General features: G+C 41.5%; 1 protein-coding gene and 1 long non-coding RNA gene across 5 annotated transcripts in view; one reads left to right on the forward strand and one right to left on the reverse strand.

The window, feature by feature from the left end:
- RGS6 (regulator of G protein signaling 6) overlaps positions 1 to 19,084 on the reverse strand; it is a 231,932-nt gene that overhangs the window by 58,785 nt on the left and 154,063 nt on the right. The gene's annotated exons all lie outside the window — the stretch shown is intronic.
- Positions 7,864 to 9,617, forward strand: LOC146544294 (uncharacterized). Its single transcript, XR_014883278.1, has 3 exons — positions 7,864 to 8,217; positions 8,910 to 9,027; positions 9,541 to 9,617. It is a non-coding gene; the product is annotated as an uncharacterized LOC146544294 (long non-coding RNA).

Below are 19,084 nucleotides of genomic sequence, written 5' to 3' on the forward strand. Positions count from 1 at the left end.
GTTGGATGGGGCCCTGGGCAACCTGGTTTAGTATTAAATGTAGAGGTTGGTGGCCCTGCATATGGCAGGGAGATTCATGATCCTTGATGTCCCTTCCAACCCAGGCTGTTCTGTGATTCTGTGATATAGGGAGTTCTGTTTCTGAAAGTACTATCCAGCAAGGAGATGAAGGACCATTTATTGGCACCTGGGATCTTTAATATCAGGACAATCATACAGAAATGTGGAACTGAGTTATCAGTCAAACAAAGAGAGCTAAAAGTCTAGTTTGTGTCAAAGACAAGCTGCAGTTTGCTGAAGAGAGTGTGCCTAGTGATCCCTTCTTTGTCCTCTGGCACTCAGGAGCTCAGTTGACCCATAGCCAGTCACACAACAGAACCCCAATAAAACACATTTTGACTAATTTACAGCCTTACAAATTTCAGAGTCCTAGCTGAGTACTGCTTTAGTTCATTTCTGCACACCCTGCATAAGATAAGTGTGCATATACAATAAATAGGCAAGAAACTGGCAATCTTTTCACTAAAGTTACACTGTTGAACATTAGAATGCATTGACTCACCCATAAAATGTGGCACTTTATTGTCTAGAGTAATAAGCCACATTTTTAGTGATTTGTCCACAGACAACATTCTGTGCATTCAGTACATGGGATGTTTGCTTGGGATTTTACTGGCAGACATAGTGCTAGCTAGCTGAAAAATACATAGGAAAATGTTTGGAGTTCGTAACTGTTGTTTTGACATGCTTGTTAATAAAACTTTGAATTCTACAAACATGGATGCTGCCTTCTGCAAAACAAAAATAGCCTAAAGGAACAACAAACACTTGGGGTTAGAAAATCTTTTCAAGAAGACTGAAATCAAAGCCTTCTTTATTGTTGGAAACAAAACTTCACAATTTGCTGTTTTGGCTCAAGGTAAAGAATTCTTGGTTTGTTTTATTGTTTTTTTTTTTTCTGTTCATATTCCAAACTAAAAAGTCCACTGGTTTCCCTGATTTTGGTCTCAGACTACAGGTCTGCAGTACTCTTAGTCATTTCATTCCCAAATGATGCAACAGCTCATATCTGAACATCTTTTAGAGTAGTTAGTTCATTGTCTTGCTGAAGGGAGGTGAATTCCAATCAATCCCTTTCCAAATATACAGAATACTTAACACAAGATTAACTCATATCCTACTTGAATTTATTCAATTTTAATCAAACTGCAATCAAACATTCAAACAACGCTGAAAGCTGTTTCACCAATCTTTCTTCTCGCTGTTAAGATTAACAAATACAGGTTTGACTCAGTCAGAACTACTGTGATCAGTCACTCCAGAATATAAGCAACATTAGAGATCAAGGATTTTAATTTGTCTCTTAAAAACATGAAGTCTTTCTTGAATGTTGCCAAGAGCCTGGAAGATTTTATAGCTGTTCTCCAGTTGTCCTGAGGCAGACAGATTATCTTTCTGCTGAGTTTGCTGAACCATTATTTATCACCTGCCAAGACTGATTACTCACCCTCGGGACAATGACAAGTCTTTCCTTCCTCTGTTAATTACTGTCATCATTAATAGCCATGTCACTAATTAATATTCAATCATAATGAAAACTCTTCACTGCCATCTCCTACAACACCTTCAACTTTTAGGGTTAATCTCACACTGGCTTCGCTCTTCCTTGTGTCTGGTTCCATCCCTGCAACGTAGTTTTGCCTATCTATAAACTTAATTTATGTCCTTTCTCAAATAAGAAATTAGATCTATACTTTTAAGGTCATGGAGATGTGACGGAATCCCTTACAAGACCCTCCACTGTCAGATCAAAACACAGATGCTTTATCTGTAAATTTTCATGAAAATTTCTTCTTAATCTCTCCTGTAGATTAGGCCTGACTGAGTCTCCACATAATTCACCTTCCCAAAAAGATCTTCTTTGGCTGATTTTCACATTCCACATTTCACGAGTGCTTCCAGAGAACACCCAAGAGAAACCCTCAGCCATGACACATTTCCACTAAACACTAACGGGACATTTGAGATCTTCTGAAAACAGATGGTTTTCACAATATAAAGTATTGCTGGATATAGGTAGAGGAATGGTTCGCACATCCTCTGTGCTGTTTGCTAGATATTCTGTATTTTCTCCAAATCTGTATGCTTAGTTCAAAGGTAATCAACAGTCTGAGAACATCTATTTCCTACCCACCTGTTAGGAAATTTATTCTCGTTGCTTCAGGCTTTTCTTTGAAGCTGAGGTAGATGAAGTTGCTTAACACCAAAAGAATAGTTATCACCTTATGCTCAAACAGATTCACAATGACCATTTTTTCCACCTACCTGGTTTTGAGACAGAGTAGCAGTTTTATACTTCCTGCTATTTTCTCCTTTTCTGTTCAGCCTCAGTGATCCCATAATGGTAGCTAGTGTTCTCAGAAGGCCATTGCCTGTCAACATGACAAACGACTGGCCAGCCATAGAAAAATAAATTAAAAAAAACTTCACATGGTGTGAGGCCATTGGCAAGATACAGTTAATGAGGTGAGTCACCACCAGTGTAATCGATACCTCTCCTACTCAACCTAAATTGTTCTAGCTCTTCCAGAAAATCCAGGGCTTACATAGAAAATGTACACCCACTCATAATCAGATTTGCCCAGCTTTTACTGACTATGTGAAAAAGCAGAACAACCCAGAATGATGAACCCTCCTCCAGCAGTTTCTAAAGATTTTTTGCTTGGAGTGGAGGCTGCTCCTCTGGGTAAAGAACCGTTATGGAGTAATTTGTCATATATACACACCTACAGCAACAGACATATGATTTCTTAGTTATTTCCTTACTATTTTTTCCAATGCTAGTGGAACCCTAATGCTCTCTGAATATATTTTGATGTGTTTCTTTTTTTGTTTTATTATTTTTTTTAAAAGAGAACATGAAAAAATATGAAATGTTCAGATTCTTCCTTTATAATATCTACACACACTATGACACACTAGATTGAGCAAACAAACTGCATGCCTCTGGTATCAGTAATCTACAAACTCAAGGTTAGGACGATACTTCAATGCAAGGCTAAAAATGTGCTCTTTCTGTCACTTCCTTTTTGAAAATAAATGAGCCCATTTTAACACCAATTTTTCCAAACGATTTACTCCTGAACACAGATCAATCCTAAAATATTCCTAGCAAAAAAGTAAGACTGAAAAAGTTCACAAGCAGTCAAGTAGGCATAGAAAAATACCTGCCCAGGTACATGAGCAGTCCCTCAAGTCCCTGCTTTCTACTCTTCCAGTTGTGACAATCACACCAACAAATGGTGTGCTCATTTTTTAACTTTTTTCTCCCTCCAACAGCACAAAGTCCTTGTAAGTCTACAAACAAAAAGTTAATTAATTATCCACACTTTCATCACTGAGTTTGCAAAAATTAACAAAGGAGCATCACCCAAGGTAAAGGGCAAAACAGTTTCATATGAAATTTCTCAAGGTCTTTAGCACTACCTTGCTGCTATTTTTATCACACAGAGCCCCCAGTCACAGCCCCAGTATCTTCATCTTTTACAATACTGGAATTTAAAAAAATAATAAAAAAGAAAGAAATATCTGGTCTTTTTTGTAATATTGTGTTAAAAAATACTAGGGAAACACTTTATAGAAGCTGCCTATGATACACACACAAATACATACTGATGTAAAAAAGCAACACTCAGCAGCTGACTCAGAAAATGTGGTAATAGCAGCTCTCCTCCATCAGCATGTGGTAATTGCACCACTCAGTGTCAGCAAGGAGCATCAAAGCTACAACAACTCTGAGCTCCTACCAATAGCAATTTCCCTTTACACTATACTCACTTTAAATCTTGTTCGTGAATTATTAACAGCCGTTAGCAGCAGGACTGTTCCCGCTTTTGACCAGAGCAGTTAAATTTTTTAAGGGCCCTTTATTTTTGTTCATCTCAACTTTTGAGTGCCTGAATTTACAATTCATTTTTCTTGTAATAAAAAACTGAAAAATGTAATACTTGTGTGAAGCAAGAAAGCTGCTTGCTGCACGTTGGCAAAGCAGCACACGAAAATAAGTTGCATGGGCTGATTAAACAGCAACAAGGACAGAAGATGTGTAAATTTAATGGGTTCAGAATCTGCAGATCCTCTGCATTTTCCTGACAAGTGCAGATCACTTGTCATAGTGCTCAGGGTGATACGCTATTCCAACCACTTCCTCATCTCTTCTCTGCCCCTTTACTATTGTCTGCAGAAAGCTATACTCCATGCTTGTCCACTTACAACAATTATCAGTGTTTCAGAAAGGAATCCCAGAATAGTATTCCAACCATAGGTTTTTGTATGTTGTTTTTGAACTTCATAAGCACGCCATACCTCTATTGCATGAGTGGCCATGGCTGAATAAAGAAAATGCTGTGAATTTGTCCACAGACTTACCAAAATCCTATGATAATTATCAGCTCTAATGCTTGACTCTTGCTTGTTCCTGTCACAAGGTCCTGAAGCAAAAATTAACAGCGAGCCTGCTAATACCTTCTTTCACAAAAGGGAGCAAGAACTCAGGCTCTCGGCTGCAGCACATGGGCTTGGCACTTAAGGACAAGAGGCAGAGAAAACCTTCCAGGGGAAAGCAGTGCCACAAGCTCACCCTGCCGGACTGTGAGTTGGAAGGACTCTTCCTTCCCCCAGTGAATTAAGTTAGCAAAGTACACATACTGTTGTCACTCAGACTTGCATGGGCTAACCCACCTGGGAACGCAGGCCAGTCAGGACGCGGGGGTATCAGCGCCAGGCTGCTCCTGTCACAGCACTGCCCATCTGAAAAATGGGCCAGCTTTACCAGATGTGAATGTGAGCAGCACAAGTTACACCAGACTTTGAGCTTTTGAGCCTTCAGCACCCTTCCACTAACAGAGGGACACGGCCAGCTGAGAGCAGTGGATTCAAAACAAGCACGCTCCAGATGCATTAGTAAGGCCCTGCTTCTGAGCCTCGTAATGGACACACACATTAATCCTGGTGGAAGATGTCTGCCAGCATGGCTTAACCCATGTCTTCAAATGGAAAAAGAGCAGCACCAGCAAAAGGACTCCTTCCAGCTGACCTGCACTGACACGAGGCGCTCAGCCACATGCCAACGCCAGCCTCATTTTTACCCTGTGTTGGAGCTGCAGCACTGCAGCAGGGTGAGTCCAGCCTCACACCTGGCAGCTCCAGCTCCTCACACTACAGCACTTGCTGGCACCCAGTTACCCCACGCAGTGCTTGAACCTCAGGAGCGATTCTTTGCTGTGCCCAGCGTTCCTGACCCTGACCCGCTCACTGAGATGTGCACCCAGACTTCCTGTAACAGCCACAAAGATGGGTGTGATGCCTTGAGAGCCATTATAATGGTACATGAGAGGCAGAAAAACAGCATTCCTGGGCTCCCAGCAGCAATAGTGACACATGTAATAGTACCAGAAGTTACCTCATTTTACAAATCGCTAAGAACTGTTGCTGCAACTTTACACCTGCACTTCATCACATGTTTACAGCTGCTTTTCAGGCTGTTCCGCCTTTACATTCCTGGAGCTACTGAAGGGGCCTGGCTTTGTGCCACACAGCAGTGCTCAGACACTGCTTCTCGTGCTGTCAAAACAGCTCAGCAACAGAACAGCCAGGGAAGCAACTCCAAGTGGTGCTGGAGCCGGGGCTTTTGAAGGTTCCCGTGTCAGATCTTGTTGGGGCTGAAATGTTTTTACTGTGACACAATTCATGCGCACAGTCTTTAAATCAAAGGCAATCCCTCCGCCATTTCAATCATACGTTAGCATTTTTAATAGGAAATTTTCCCCTGATAGAAAGGGGAAGATCAATAAAGCGTAGAGCTGGCTGGTGTATTTGAGCATGAAATTACCAGGTTTCTCCACACTGTGGCTTCACTCCCAAAGTTTCAAACGCTGTCAGATGAGGATCCTCCTTGCCCACACCAGTGCTGTAACAGTTTCTCTACAGAGGTGCAAATGCCACAGGCTTGTGCAAGGCAGTGCACCTCAAGTTACAGCACGTTAACTGTTCTGTTACTATGTTTACCTGCTAGGAGATCTGACCCTGTTGCAGTCACATGAGATGCTCCCATGAATTTTGGCAGGAATCCTACTGGCAGACCTCAATGTTTCAGGCCATGACAAACATTTATTTCACAAAATCACACTCTTCTGTGTTAACTATAGCAATGTTACAGTCTTTCTTACAGGCAAGGACAATTAGAAGCATCAAATTTTCTAAGAAACCTGCTTTGTCCTGACACATTGCTACTCCTTTCCATGCCATTCTCCAGGACAAGCTGTGACAACATGCAGTGCTGTAGTAACAGCTGCATTCCCTGAAATACAAAATAACCCAACATCAATGGCTCTTTTCCCTTCAGGAGTTCAGTATCCTGACACCGAACCAACCAGCTCTGTACACTCTCCTCTTTGCCTGCCAGGCCTTTCAGTCACACTAAGCAGGGTGTGCCAGACAGCAGCTGTCCTCGCACCTCCTCTGCACTGGTGCTGCAGTTAGCTGGGACAGCTCTCCAGCAGGACTAAGGCTGCATGTAGCTTTTGGCCAACGGTAACTCCAAATGAGTTATGATCAATAGCAACTGCTGGCTGTTTATTTAGGGCCACACTAAACGAAGGGGCCGTAATTTAGCAGGGCTCCTGAAGCCTTGTACTAAAGGTGTTTGCATTGGCACAGAACACCCGGCAGCTGGGGCTGGCACCAGCTCCTTCCTGCATCTCGGATACAGGCATTTATCAGGGTAAATTTTAAATTTGTTTAAAACATATCAGCAAGCACCTGTCAGAACTCATACATAATTAACTTCCAAGTTCAAAATATGTAAGCCATTTGTTCTTTCCCGTGCTTGATGGATTTCATAGGACCGCATGTAGTAATAGAAGCAGTAAAATCAACATCCAGATTCTCTTAAATGCCTACACATCACAGCTGCCTTATCTGTCTGGTAAGTCCTCCAAGTTTACTTGATCAAACAACTGAAAATAAGCAGCTTTTTAAAAGCTGAAAGCTGTGTTAGACTACTACCATTTGGTTTAAACAACTGAAGCCAGTATCGAAGCTTTGCGTAGCTCAGAACAATACCTGTCTGTATGATTTTCAAAAGGCATTTTCATTTCCATTCTAAGAATGAATCTAACTTGTAAGATACTTAACTACATTTCCTTTTTCTTCCCCTTTAAGAAGCTAAAGATCAGCATTTTATTTAAATTTTGTAGTTACCTTTGCAGGTAACTACGGTGTTGGACATGGCACAGCTGCTTGGTTGCTCTGAGGCTCTTTCTGGAAGCCTCACAGTGGCTCTTAGCAAGCATGGCACAAAGCATCCACATGACACTGTAAGCCATCTTCTAGCAGCTTTAATCTCCAAATAAGTAAAACATCAACTCCCTTCTATGTAAAGCAAAAAATAAATAAGTACATACAAAATAAAGCCAGCAATGCTGTGTTCTATGATAACTTGGAAAGTGCTTTAACTCATCAGAAGTTTTGAGAGAGAGATGCTTCAAAGATCTTCATAGATTTTCACAAGAGATTGGAAAAACTAGAACTACGTAGCTATTTAAACAACTAAGAAATACTGTAAAAAAACTCAAAAAAAATCAAACACGCTTCACCTGTGCTCACTGCTGTTCCTGCTGCCAGTAGCACGGAGTTCAGGCTGAAGTGCCGTCAGTCTGCCACCTGGGGAGCGCTGTGCGCATACAGACGGAGCGGCTCCTCCGCCTGAACGTCGCTCCCAGGGTAATGGGTTGGCAGCGAGGCTGTGATGACAGCTGCCTTTCAGCGGGCAGTGCCGGGAAGGAAGCGCTGGGTTTGCAAACGTGAACGCATCTGCTGGAAACCTATTCTAAAAGGTGATGGAACACGGGTAGTATGGCAAGCCGACTCAAACGAAAATAAGCTCCCCTTGGCCGCTGCCTGCAGAAGGAGGCGCTGCCGGCAGGGGGCGGCGCTGCCCGCGGAGCCGCGGCTCACTGCCACGGGCGGGCACCGCACAGCGGTCGCTGCGCTCCGAAGAATTCTCGGATCTCCGCCCAGGGCTGGAGCCGCTGACCCGAACGTCACCCCACAGCGGCCTGCCTGGCGCCGCGGGCGGGAGGAGAGACTTCTGACAGATCAGATGGCACCTGCACTGAAAGCACTGCGCTTGCTTCTAGGATGGAATTGATTTTGAAGGTAATGAATGCCGACAGGGAGAGGGGCAGAAGGAGCAGGCACCGTCCTCTCCCTGCCCGGGTCAGAGAGGAGCAAAAGCGAACAAGGTCTCTGCTGAAGTCACTTGCAGGGTCACAGAGAAGCAAGAGGAAAGGTCCCAACGAGCCACCCGTCAGAACTACAACCTGACAGCAAAATACAACAGGTTGCAAGTGAAAATAAGCATGGAAAGGCAGAGTGAGGAAAGGCTTTACTTGTCTTGTGTTTACTTTTCACTGTCACCCCAAGAGCACACATTTGTGAGGAAAGCACTGCGCTGCGCGATGCTCCTGCTGCTGCAGGATGAGTCACCGCCATCGCACCAGCAGCCCAGGCAAGGCAGCAGCAGAGCGGGCAGTGCTGCCATCGCCGTGTTTATTCACTTCTGCTGCACCAGGAACAGCTACAGCATAGCGCTTGTCACCTCCCCACTGCTGCCAGGCCACCAGCCTGTCCCTGGAGTGAGGGTAGGTACATGCAGAAACATCTGTTAGTCTCAAGGGCCTTTTCCAAATGTACTTATTCACTTCTATTTCATTGGGGAATAAAGGAAAATCTGCATTTTTGAGATCCACAGAAGCAAAATCAGGTAAAATATGCAAGAGAAGGAATTGGGACTGAAGTTACGGAAATCTGTGGCTTTGTCCTGTTATTCCCACATAATCTCTCCTCAGGAGCACAGATCAGAGAGTACCTGGCTGACTGCTCATTGTACAGTCTCCACTACAGGAGCAAGCATGGAGGTGATGCGTGGAAAGTGTGGGACCAGAAATCCTGCTGTACAAAAGCACGGTAACTCAGTAACAGTTAATCATGAGATCTGATTAAGCGCAGTAATACAGAATGCGTGCCTTAATGTTATAAATACTATATATATCTCAACATCAAATGTGCTTCTGAAGGCCACATAAAAATTATGTCTGATCAACTGTGATAGAGTGAAGGCCTCTCAAGCAGCCTTGTATTTTCTATGAAAAAGTACTTTTCCCTTGCTGCAGTCAGCATTTGGGGCTTTGTACCAAATGTACTGCAAGCGACACTGTCATAAGCTGCAGAAGCCAGTCCTGGTTGGTCAGCATTTATAGCTGCCATGTCTCACAAGTCTAGCAGATTGTGTGTAACATAATGATTTATTCTGAAATAAGCTTTTTATTCTGTTTGTGCTGGGATTAGCAGTAGCTTATGCTGCACATGCACAGGTGAGTGCAGATAACAGCGGAAAGCACAGAGCTGAAGTCCCTTACTTAGGAAACATATAACTCACGTCACACCCCTCCACCACTGATATTTCTTCCTCCCTTGCAGTGAGAAGAGTAAAAAAGTAGAGTAAAAGGAGCGAGAGGACATGCATGGAAAAGCCAGTCACAAGGAATAACAGCTTAGGTGTTGAAAAAGTAAGTATACAAAAACTGAGTTACTTTTGCCAAACCCAAATGGTCCCAATACTACTGTGAATATGTGAACATACCTTCCAGTGAAGCCTAGAAGAGTCCTGTGCACGTATCAGAACAGAGAGAGTGGCCTCAGTTTTAAGAACACGTGAACTTAATTTTCTCTGCCTTCAGGATCAGCAATGTATGCAAAACTACCTTGAGGGATTCTGTGCCAACGTGTGAGCCACTCATTATTCATCTGTCATTAGGGACAGTAATTCAACAAACCTGCTTGCTGAATGACAGTATTGCATCTTCTGAATCACGCATCACATGGTTTTCTTGTGTAACAATAACTTTTCCACAGCAAGCTTCAAATCTGGCGATACCTTCATTCCATTCTCAGCCACTACATTGAATGAGCTTCCACAAGAGTTTCTTTCCTCTCTGTTTTACACAGGAACTTCATTTAAGTGGTGCCCTAAGCAGAAAGGATAAGCTATCAGCCTCCCCCCCCCCCCAGACTACTTGCAGACATGCTATTTCAGCCATGACTTCAAAGTTTTTTCAAAGCAAAGCCCTGAAAATGTAAGTAAAAAATATAAAAGATGTTGAAGTCCTTCTCTGCTACTCATTGTATCTGGACATTTTTCACCTAGTGCACTGGAGCTTGGCATCAGGCACATTTAAGCTTTAGTTCTGGAATGTAGCCATGCTTGACTTTGGAAAGACCATACATAATTGGTTGTGTGGGTCAGTTATGCTGAAAAAAAAGAAAATAAATGGTGGGAGAAGTGATCAAAACAGGAGTTGATCTTTGCTTCTGAGAGCCATAAGAGTTTTCTATCCATTCAAATTTGAAAACACAGAGAGGCATGTCACATAGGTAGATACGATAAACAGAAGTTAGGATAAACTGCAATACAGCACAACAAGCTATTGACCCAAACATCTCACACACCAGTAACACCTCCCTTCAACATACTTTTCCATTATGAAACATGGCAAAGCCACAACCAGCATCTCAAGCTTTCTTCTCTGTATCCCATAAAAACCTTTCTTCAAATTACACCTACAAAACCACAGAATGTGCACTCAGCAAATGACTGTGTTTCTACCAGAGATGCTTTTGATACTGTGATTTTAATTCTTTCTATCTTACTCGCTATGCAGAGGTAGAAATAGGTCAAAGCCTAAGAAGGAAAGGTCATACCTTCAGAATAGAGGAGTTACTTCTCTCCCCCCCACCTTTTTTTTTTTTTTTTTTTTTTGTGTGTGTGTCTTTAATGTAGCAAAACTTGGTATCAGAAGTCTATTACACAGAGTAAGTCTACTTTCTGAAGATACATGGAGTGGAAATGTAATGAACTTATTCCATTGGCTCTTGTACAGGTGGAAACCATGGTAGGTTCCCACCTCCATTTGCTAATTCTATATCTCACACTTCTGGGGCTTATAAAATGGGGTTAGGAAGTTGGCAGTCTCCAGATTGTTGGCGTGATCCTGTAACCTACTCCATAGCACCAGAGTTGCCTAGTTAGCCCAGTGAATGCTTTGACCCATCACCACATCAGGCTGTCCAGGTATCACAGAAAAAAAATAATAATAATAATTACCTGTAAACAGAGACCAGTTTGACCACAAATGAATTACTCCCTGAGAAGAACAAGAACTCCATATAAAATCACAACACATGCTAGCAAAAGCAGCCACACCATTAATGGGACTTAATTACTTCATTAATAATAAAATGATGTGAAAAATTTGATTTACAGTGACAATAAATAGATGCATTTTTAATCATCTTATTTTCATCCTTTCTGCAAAAAGGATAATCAGTGGCCATCAGGAATGAATATAAATTTATTATATCCATTTACATAGACATCCAAGCCCAACATGCTTATAATGTGTAATCCAAACTCAGCTGGCTTACTTTTCTTTTTTCCCCGTTGAGTCTCTTCAATTTTATCATCAGTTTATTAAATGCACATTTTTGCCTTAAATCTATTTTGGAGTAATTGTATGCATTATGCTGGTTCAGATTGCTCTCTTTTATGAAATTAAATCATCGGGTAACTGTATGCGGGCTGTAATTGGCATTCTAAAGTAATAATTCTGGAAGCAAAACAACACACCTCCTTGCTTACTTCTCCTTTTCTTCTCCAAAGCTGTTTGCATCCCTTTGTCTCCACAAATACACAAAGACAGGAGCATGTCCCTCTGATTACTGCTGGGCCATGGCAGCCTAGTAACCACTCATGCCTTTGAGAATTTCCCCCAGATAGATTTGTGGTGTAAGTAACACAAATGCAACAAAATGGTGCCCTACATGCAATTTTTATGTATTTTTAAAATATGACGCTTGACACATTTTTCAGTAATGTCAAAGTTACTTAATTACTTAGACATATAGGCTCCTAGGAGTTTATATCCTATTGACTTTCAAAAACACAAGTAGTACCATAGTAGTTAAAGCCATTTTGTGACATCAGATTTACTTTTTCAAAGATGCCTCAGGTGTCACCTAGCCTAGCCACATAGATACTGGAGGAGCTCACCCTTGGTAACAAGCTTTTTCTTCAGTTGGTGTACAGTCCAGGCTAAGTTACATAATTCATCAGGTTATCTCTTTTCCCCTTACATTTTAGGGGTCAGCATTTTGTTAAACAGATAAACACCCCGGGAAAAGCTGGCTCACTTTTCTCCAATTATACTTTCACAGGTTATTGAACATTAAAAAAAAAAACAAACTCAAACACTTTAGTACATATACAGTAAAATAAACAGCAATACAACTCACATCAGCCTTGTAGCAATGCAAAGCTTTGCTCTAAAATAAACAATATATCAAAATTCTTATTTAAGAGTAAATGGATAATCTCTTGCAAGAGTATACTCACTAATGCAAAATTAAATGAACAGAGCACTCAGTAAGTCACACATTTGACTAATAGCTGTAAGCCACACATTCTAGATCCTAGTGGACATTTTTTCTGTACACTGCAGGCATATCTATAACTCCAAGTCTAAAAAAACAGCTCACAAGTGTTGCATCAAATTGCACCATTCAGCACAGTCCCAATCAAGCATAGAAGTGTAAAACATTTTGTGACTTAAGCACATCCCAGAGACGAGGAAAGAAAATTGGGATGATGAAGAGTGGCAAACAGGGTAATACAGCAGAATGGGTCAAGCGTGTCTAGGTAAGATTGGGATGAAGTAGGGAAAAGCCTGATTAGCGGAAAAGATGAAGTCTTCATGTATATCACACTAGGGGTGAGATATTCTTACAGTTGGACATAATCAGCACAGGTTCCTCCTGTGAGGAGATGCTGGTTCTCCATAGTACTAGCAGTACTCCAGATAGGACAACAGGTTCTCAGCCAGCCTCTCTACCTTCAGTGAAGCAGCTGAGATGGTTACTTAACCATCACTTACTATAATAGTTAGGTTAGAAGCAAAGGACTACTTAAATACCTGCATGTTTACCTGGATGTTCTTTTAGTTGAGTTAAGAGACTTACCTCAGAACATCTTTTGTATGCATACTTCTCATTAGGTGAGACAATTCCCCTCAGAATCTGCAGGTTACAAGGAAAAAGGCAGAAGCAGGAGGGATTGAACACATCTGAGAAGGATGTAACCTTATCTTCTGTCCCTCCTAGCACCTACAGAGAGCTTGCAAAGGTATCTTTACCACAATGATTCCAAGGGTAGCCACATGAATGGTTGTGTACAGCAGCCTGCTTTCATCTGAAGCAACCCTTTTAAAAAATTAGTACTTTTAGAAAACTAGTCTCCCAATACCAGCAGAGGTCCTGCAGTCCCTGTGTCTTGTAACTGTCCTACAGAAACTCATCTCAGAACAGAGCGCTTATTCCCTAAACACAGTGCAGCTTCTGGAGAGGCTCCAAAGCAACTTCAGCAAGCTCTCCCAAAATACAGTAACGCATATCATCATCACTACTGCAGTCCTACCTAGCAGTTACAGTTACTTGTAGGCAGTAGGTTGTATATTATTCTGTGCCTCTGTAACATGCCATGATATTCCTGCCTTCAACTCCAAAAGTTTAATAATAAAACAGGTAAGTTTTTTTGACAAGATAAAACGTATCTGCAATTCGTGTTAATATGCAACTCTGTATAAGTTTTTCATTAGAGCTAGGACAACGGAATTGACTCAAGAGGTAAGACTTGCTATACATTATGAAAAATCACAATGAATGATACACTGTGCTTGTGCTCCCTCCTTCGGCAGAGAGGCAGAACTGAGCTTGGAGCCTCGGTCATGCTGATCAGCCACTATCAACCAGCGAAGCGACACAGCTGAAGAGCAGATGCTACTACTTTACTTTAATTTGATAGAACCAGCAAGGTGGCTCAACAGTCCAACGCAGACATGATGCAAAATGACTGCAGGTTTTATCTTTCACTGCAGGAAACATATTAATGTCTCTCTGTCAGCATCCCCTGCTAAGAAGTGACCCCCTCATCCTCCTCCTCCCACTCCTCCCCCCTCTACAGTGCAAACTTCCAGGTCCATATTAATGATCACTGCTACTCTAAGGCAGCCTGAAGTGAAAATATGTAATAACCAGTGACCATAACAATCAAGATGCGATGGCTTTTCAATCTCTCCTCATACACCCCACACTCCTGTTCTTATATACTCTCTTGCCACATGCATCTGCTCCGATCTCTGAGAAATGTGGACTATTATCATACGCCTACATTCTTCCATATCCTAGGACTGAATTTTGTACAAGTGTCCTCTAAAAAGCCCAGAGGTCACATTCTGCAGCAGGTTCTGATTAACAGGTACTACTTCCCACAGCCTCTTCTTTACAGAGATGGCATCAACAACCTTTCTAAGCACAAGATTAATCCTAATCACAGATCTACTTTGGTGAACTGGTTAAAGGCAATGCACAAACTGGAGAGGACAGCTCCAAGCCACTCTGCACATTTGCTGCCTTTTATCTATTCTATAAGAAGATCTATTCTTCCTTATTCCATCTAGCCCCTGTAGATGTGGTAACAGAGACAGTGACTACCTACATTTGGATGGCTGTAAGAAGTACACTCTTGCATCCACACTGAGTAAAGAGGCAGACTTGTACCTAGGTCTCCAGGTTCACCTACAGTACAGCCTACTTCTTCAACACCAAGCCACTTCACCTCTTGTGTGAATAGGTATAATAAAACCTCAGAAGCGTGCTGGTAACCTGCAAAGTTTAGCAACATCCAGAGACAGAAGGTCCCAGTATAAGACCACAGATAACCGGAATGCTATCTTTAGAGAATCTCTTTTGGCAAGCATGGGCCAAAACAGAGCAAGTCCTATTCTGTGACAATAGTTACAGACATACAAACCTTCAACCTGACAGAGCACATTGAAAATTTCTTTCTTAGCCTAGTGCTTTGCAATCTTTTTCCAGAGCTCATGCTATTTGCTATTATAGTGTTGGTAATGTTCTGACTCATGTAACATAATTCTCCATTTCAGAAAATGCTCCATGGCCAGAGACCATTTTGAAGAAAACTCAAGCAATTCACCCTTGAATCTATCCAAACTGGTAACAAATCCTTTGCAGAAGAGAAGTAATGAGGGGGAATTTAATCTTGACATTTCTGGGTTAAACAGTTGAAATGCAAAAACTAGAGGAATCAATGGCACAGGAGACAGCTGTTTTCAGAGCTGTGGTAAATTGACAGAGTCTAGACGTTATGAATGAGAGCTTGTCACAGCAGAGGTGGGAATCCAAATTTTAATGATTCAATTACGGAATGCCGTGGCTGGTGGAAAACACAGAGCTATTTCTGTCTCCTTGTCCCTGCAACTGCCCTCGTACCACTGTGGGCGTAATTACATAAGACAAGCAATCCTGTAATGGAAGGTGGAATTATTTAAGGAAAACAGCTGGCAAATTTAGAACCAAGTAGGAGCAGAGAAACGTCAGTGCTGAACTGAGAATGTATCAAACATGACCCAGATACCTAATTAGAAGTTATACTCAAATCTAACTTGTACAGGGCTCAAGAAACAGGCTGACTGAAGACGTATGGAGTGCAAGAGGTGCATTCTTGTGCTTTACTGCCCTGCTTATACCAGGTACCATCCTGATCACTCCACTTTTCCCCAGCTTAAACTTCGTAATGCTAACAGATTTGTCAGGAAAGTGGCAGGAGAGAAGGATCATGCTAAATGCCTCACCTGTGAGTTCTCAGGGAGAGATTGAGCAATTAGAGGGCAGCTGGAGGAGATGGGGCCTGCAGCTCCATGCCTGTTCCCCAGCCCTCCTTGAGCACCTGGTCAGTGAGGCTAAGTGGCCAGAGGCAAGCTGAACCCTTGCTGTCAGCCACAGGAGTGCTTCTGTCTTAAGCACTCCTACCTGACAGGACAGCTTTCCAGAGAGCACCTCAAGGAAGAAAAAGGTAATGTGGAAGAATCCGCAAAGCTCAAATGTGACTCCCTCTTGAGTTTATTATGTTCACATGGAACGAGCTTCTGTAGCTGAGTCCCAACCCACCAAAGGGATTAACAGTATAAGGAAATGTAACATATTAATTAAGAGTAGCTCCATGATGGCTATCTATAAGCAGGTAAAATATTATGTTCTATTAAGAACAGCTGTTCTTAAAACTCAGCACTTTGCAAAAAGAAAACTTGGGCTTTGCTGCTTTTATTTTTTCTGTTATGTTGTTCTCCACAGAGGAAGGGAAACTTGTTATTTTGTGCTTTTAAATAGAAGTGCTCCAATGCAGAGGGATACATTCAGGAGCGCACCCGCTCAGCTGATCTTGTACAAAATTATGTGAACCCACCAAGATCCTCAGTGAAAGAACGAGATGGGAAGCTCATATATGTTAATGTCCAAGAAGGACAGTGATGTAGTGATGTGCTCCTGAAGGACCTCCACAAGCTGTCAGCCTGCATGCTGCCGAAGGATGGAGGGGTGAAGGTCTCCACACCTTCTCTGCTGCTCACCACCAGGCCTGCTTCTCCCAGGAACAAGTCCTACACTTACTGGTCAAGGACACACAACAAAAACTTGCGAGTGCCTTTACATCTGCATTATGTATTTCTGGGCACAACTGCCGTGTCTAAACTGATCACTGTCAGCTCCCAGTAGGCACAACAGAGTGCCTGGACACACCACCAAGCTGTTGTAGCAAAGCAAGGTTTTAGAACCAGTAAACTGACAAGTTCACTTTGAAATTATTATTCTTATCGTTTTCATTTTCATGTTGTATTGTTTTTTCATCTCATAGGCATATCACTTTCAAGTACATCTTAGAGCACACCAAGAAAGCAAGCTACTGGTTTGTATCTAGTCCCTAATGCCCTTTGGATGTCTAAAATAAACACTTCTTACTTAAAAGAAAAATATCCATAATATAATATCCATATAGCAAAGATGCAAATGATGAATAAATGATGTTCCAAAGCAAAACTAGGAGTAACATTTAAAATAATTAGTTTTGACTGCATTTTTTCTACTTCATTAATATGCTATTGTTCAATTGTCTCCAGCAACCAGTCTCGAATAGACTAGCAATTGAAATTACATTAGAATACAAGAAACTTTTTTTTCCTCTATGATCTCTATTGCAGTTCCCTCACCTGTCACAGTGTCTCAGGTAGGAGAGCATTACATAAATCACTAGACATATAGCAAATACCTTATTTACGAAATAGCGGTTCTCAGTCAATATAATCTATTCGGGAAAGAGTCATGATATTTACTGAATGCTTAGGAAAAAGGTAAATCATTAAAAAAAAAAAGATAAATGATTCAAGTGGTTTCACAAATAATTTTGGTATTACCCAGCAAAAAAAAAAAAAAAAAAATCAATATTCTTAGTTAAATAAATTAGTAAATAAATGGTGAACGGGGAAACAATTCTATCTACAATAAAAATAGGACCACAAGCCACATTTCTATGCAATACAACACACACACAAAACAAACAACCAGGAAAAAGTGACGATAGAGCAAAATCTCCCATTGGTACAGACAGACATTACTTTTTTAGGAGTCCATGTTACACTATGTTTTAAGTGTCATAATTAGCATTTCAAGCGAACAAACTTCTCAAAGTTTCTTGACTGTTTTATACTCATTTCTGGGCAAGATTTAACATAGTACCTTTCTGGTCATATAACTGAAGTATCTTCATGGAAATAATTCTTATTGTACAAGTAACATTGTAATGGAGTAGAATCCTAAGATTCTCCTCTTGCAAAGCAAGCAGCCATCAAACAGGAATTAACTGAACGAGAACCTAATTGCTTAGTTCTATTTCTCTGCAGGACCAAAATATAATTTTCTTCTCTGCGTGTGGTAGTGAATCATACATCAAAAATATCCAAGCTCATCAATTCACACCACATTCAAAACAAATCCATTGGAAGCCAGCATGCAATCTGAGAGATTTATTCACACAGGGAAAAAAACGTTAAAGTAACTGCATAAAGGTGTATGAGGGAAAAAATAAGGTTGGTTATTTATAATGACAGACATATGTGAAAAAACTGAAAGTTTTAACTTTTTTTTTTTTTAATTTACCATTTCTGCTGGAAATTTTAAAAGCCAGATCACGGGATCATTAAGGTTTGAAAATATCATGTGGTTCAACCGTCCATCTACCATTAATATTGGCCACTAAACTATATCCTTAAGTATCATATCTACAAGATTCTTGAATACCGCAAGGGACAGTGACTCAGTACCTCCCTGGGCAGCCTGTTTCAGTGCCCAACCGCTCTTTCTGAGCAGAAATTCTTCTGAATATCCAACCTGAACCTCCCCTGCACAACCTGAGGCTGCTACCTCTCATCCTATTGCTATTATCTAGAAGAAAAGGCCAAACCCCACCTCACAACAGCTTCCTTTCAGGTATTTGTAGATAGCAGTAAGATCTCCCCTGAGCCTCCTCTTATCCAAACTGAACAATCCCAGTTCCCTCAGCAGCTCTCAATAAGGCTTGTGCTTCAGATCCTTCACAGCTTCTATGTCCTTCTTTGGACATGCACCAGGGCCTCAGTGTCTTTCTTGTAGCGAAGGATCCCAAACTGAACACAGATCTGCGGCATTCCCAGGTACTATGCAATCCAAATAAGAAAAAGATCAAAGAACTCTGTATTCTAGAATAGCCAGAAAAAAAACAAGTTACTCATCAACTATTCACGGTCTCCACGCAAACCTGGTAACAGTTTCTCCACACTAGCACTCCTGAACTCTTTAACTGTGATGTCCAGACACAAGAGGTTTAGGACTTTATGCAGCTCCTCAGGCTCAGAAGCCCATAGGAGGGTTAGAGGCAATGCAGAAACAAGGAGGAAGGTGTGAAAAAAAGATAACAAAAGTGCATTTCATCACACAATTCCCAAGTTGCTTTGAGTTGAAGACAGGAGAGGTGAAGCACTGCAGATGGAGCACAGTCTGTCCAACACTTGCATACAAAAATCAA

Source organism: Meleagris gallopavo, chromosome 5, assembly GCF_905368555.1.
Source record: "Meleagris gallopavo chromosome 5, MGAL_WU_HG_1.1, whole genome shotgun sequence".
Taxonomy (NCBI): domain Eukaryota; kingdom Metazoa; phylum Chordata; class Aves; order Galliformes; family Phasianidae; genus Meleagris; species Meleagris gallopavo.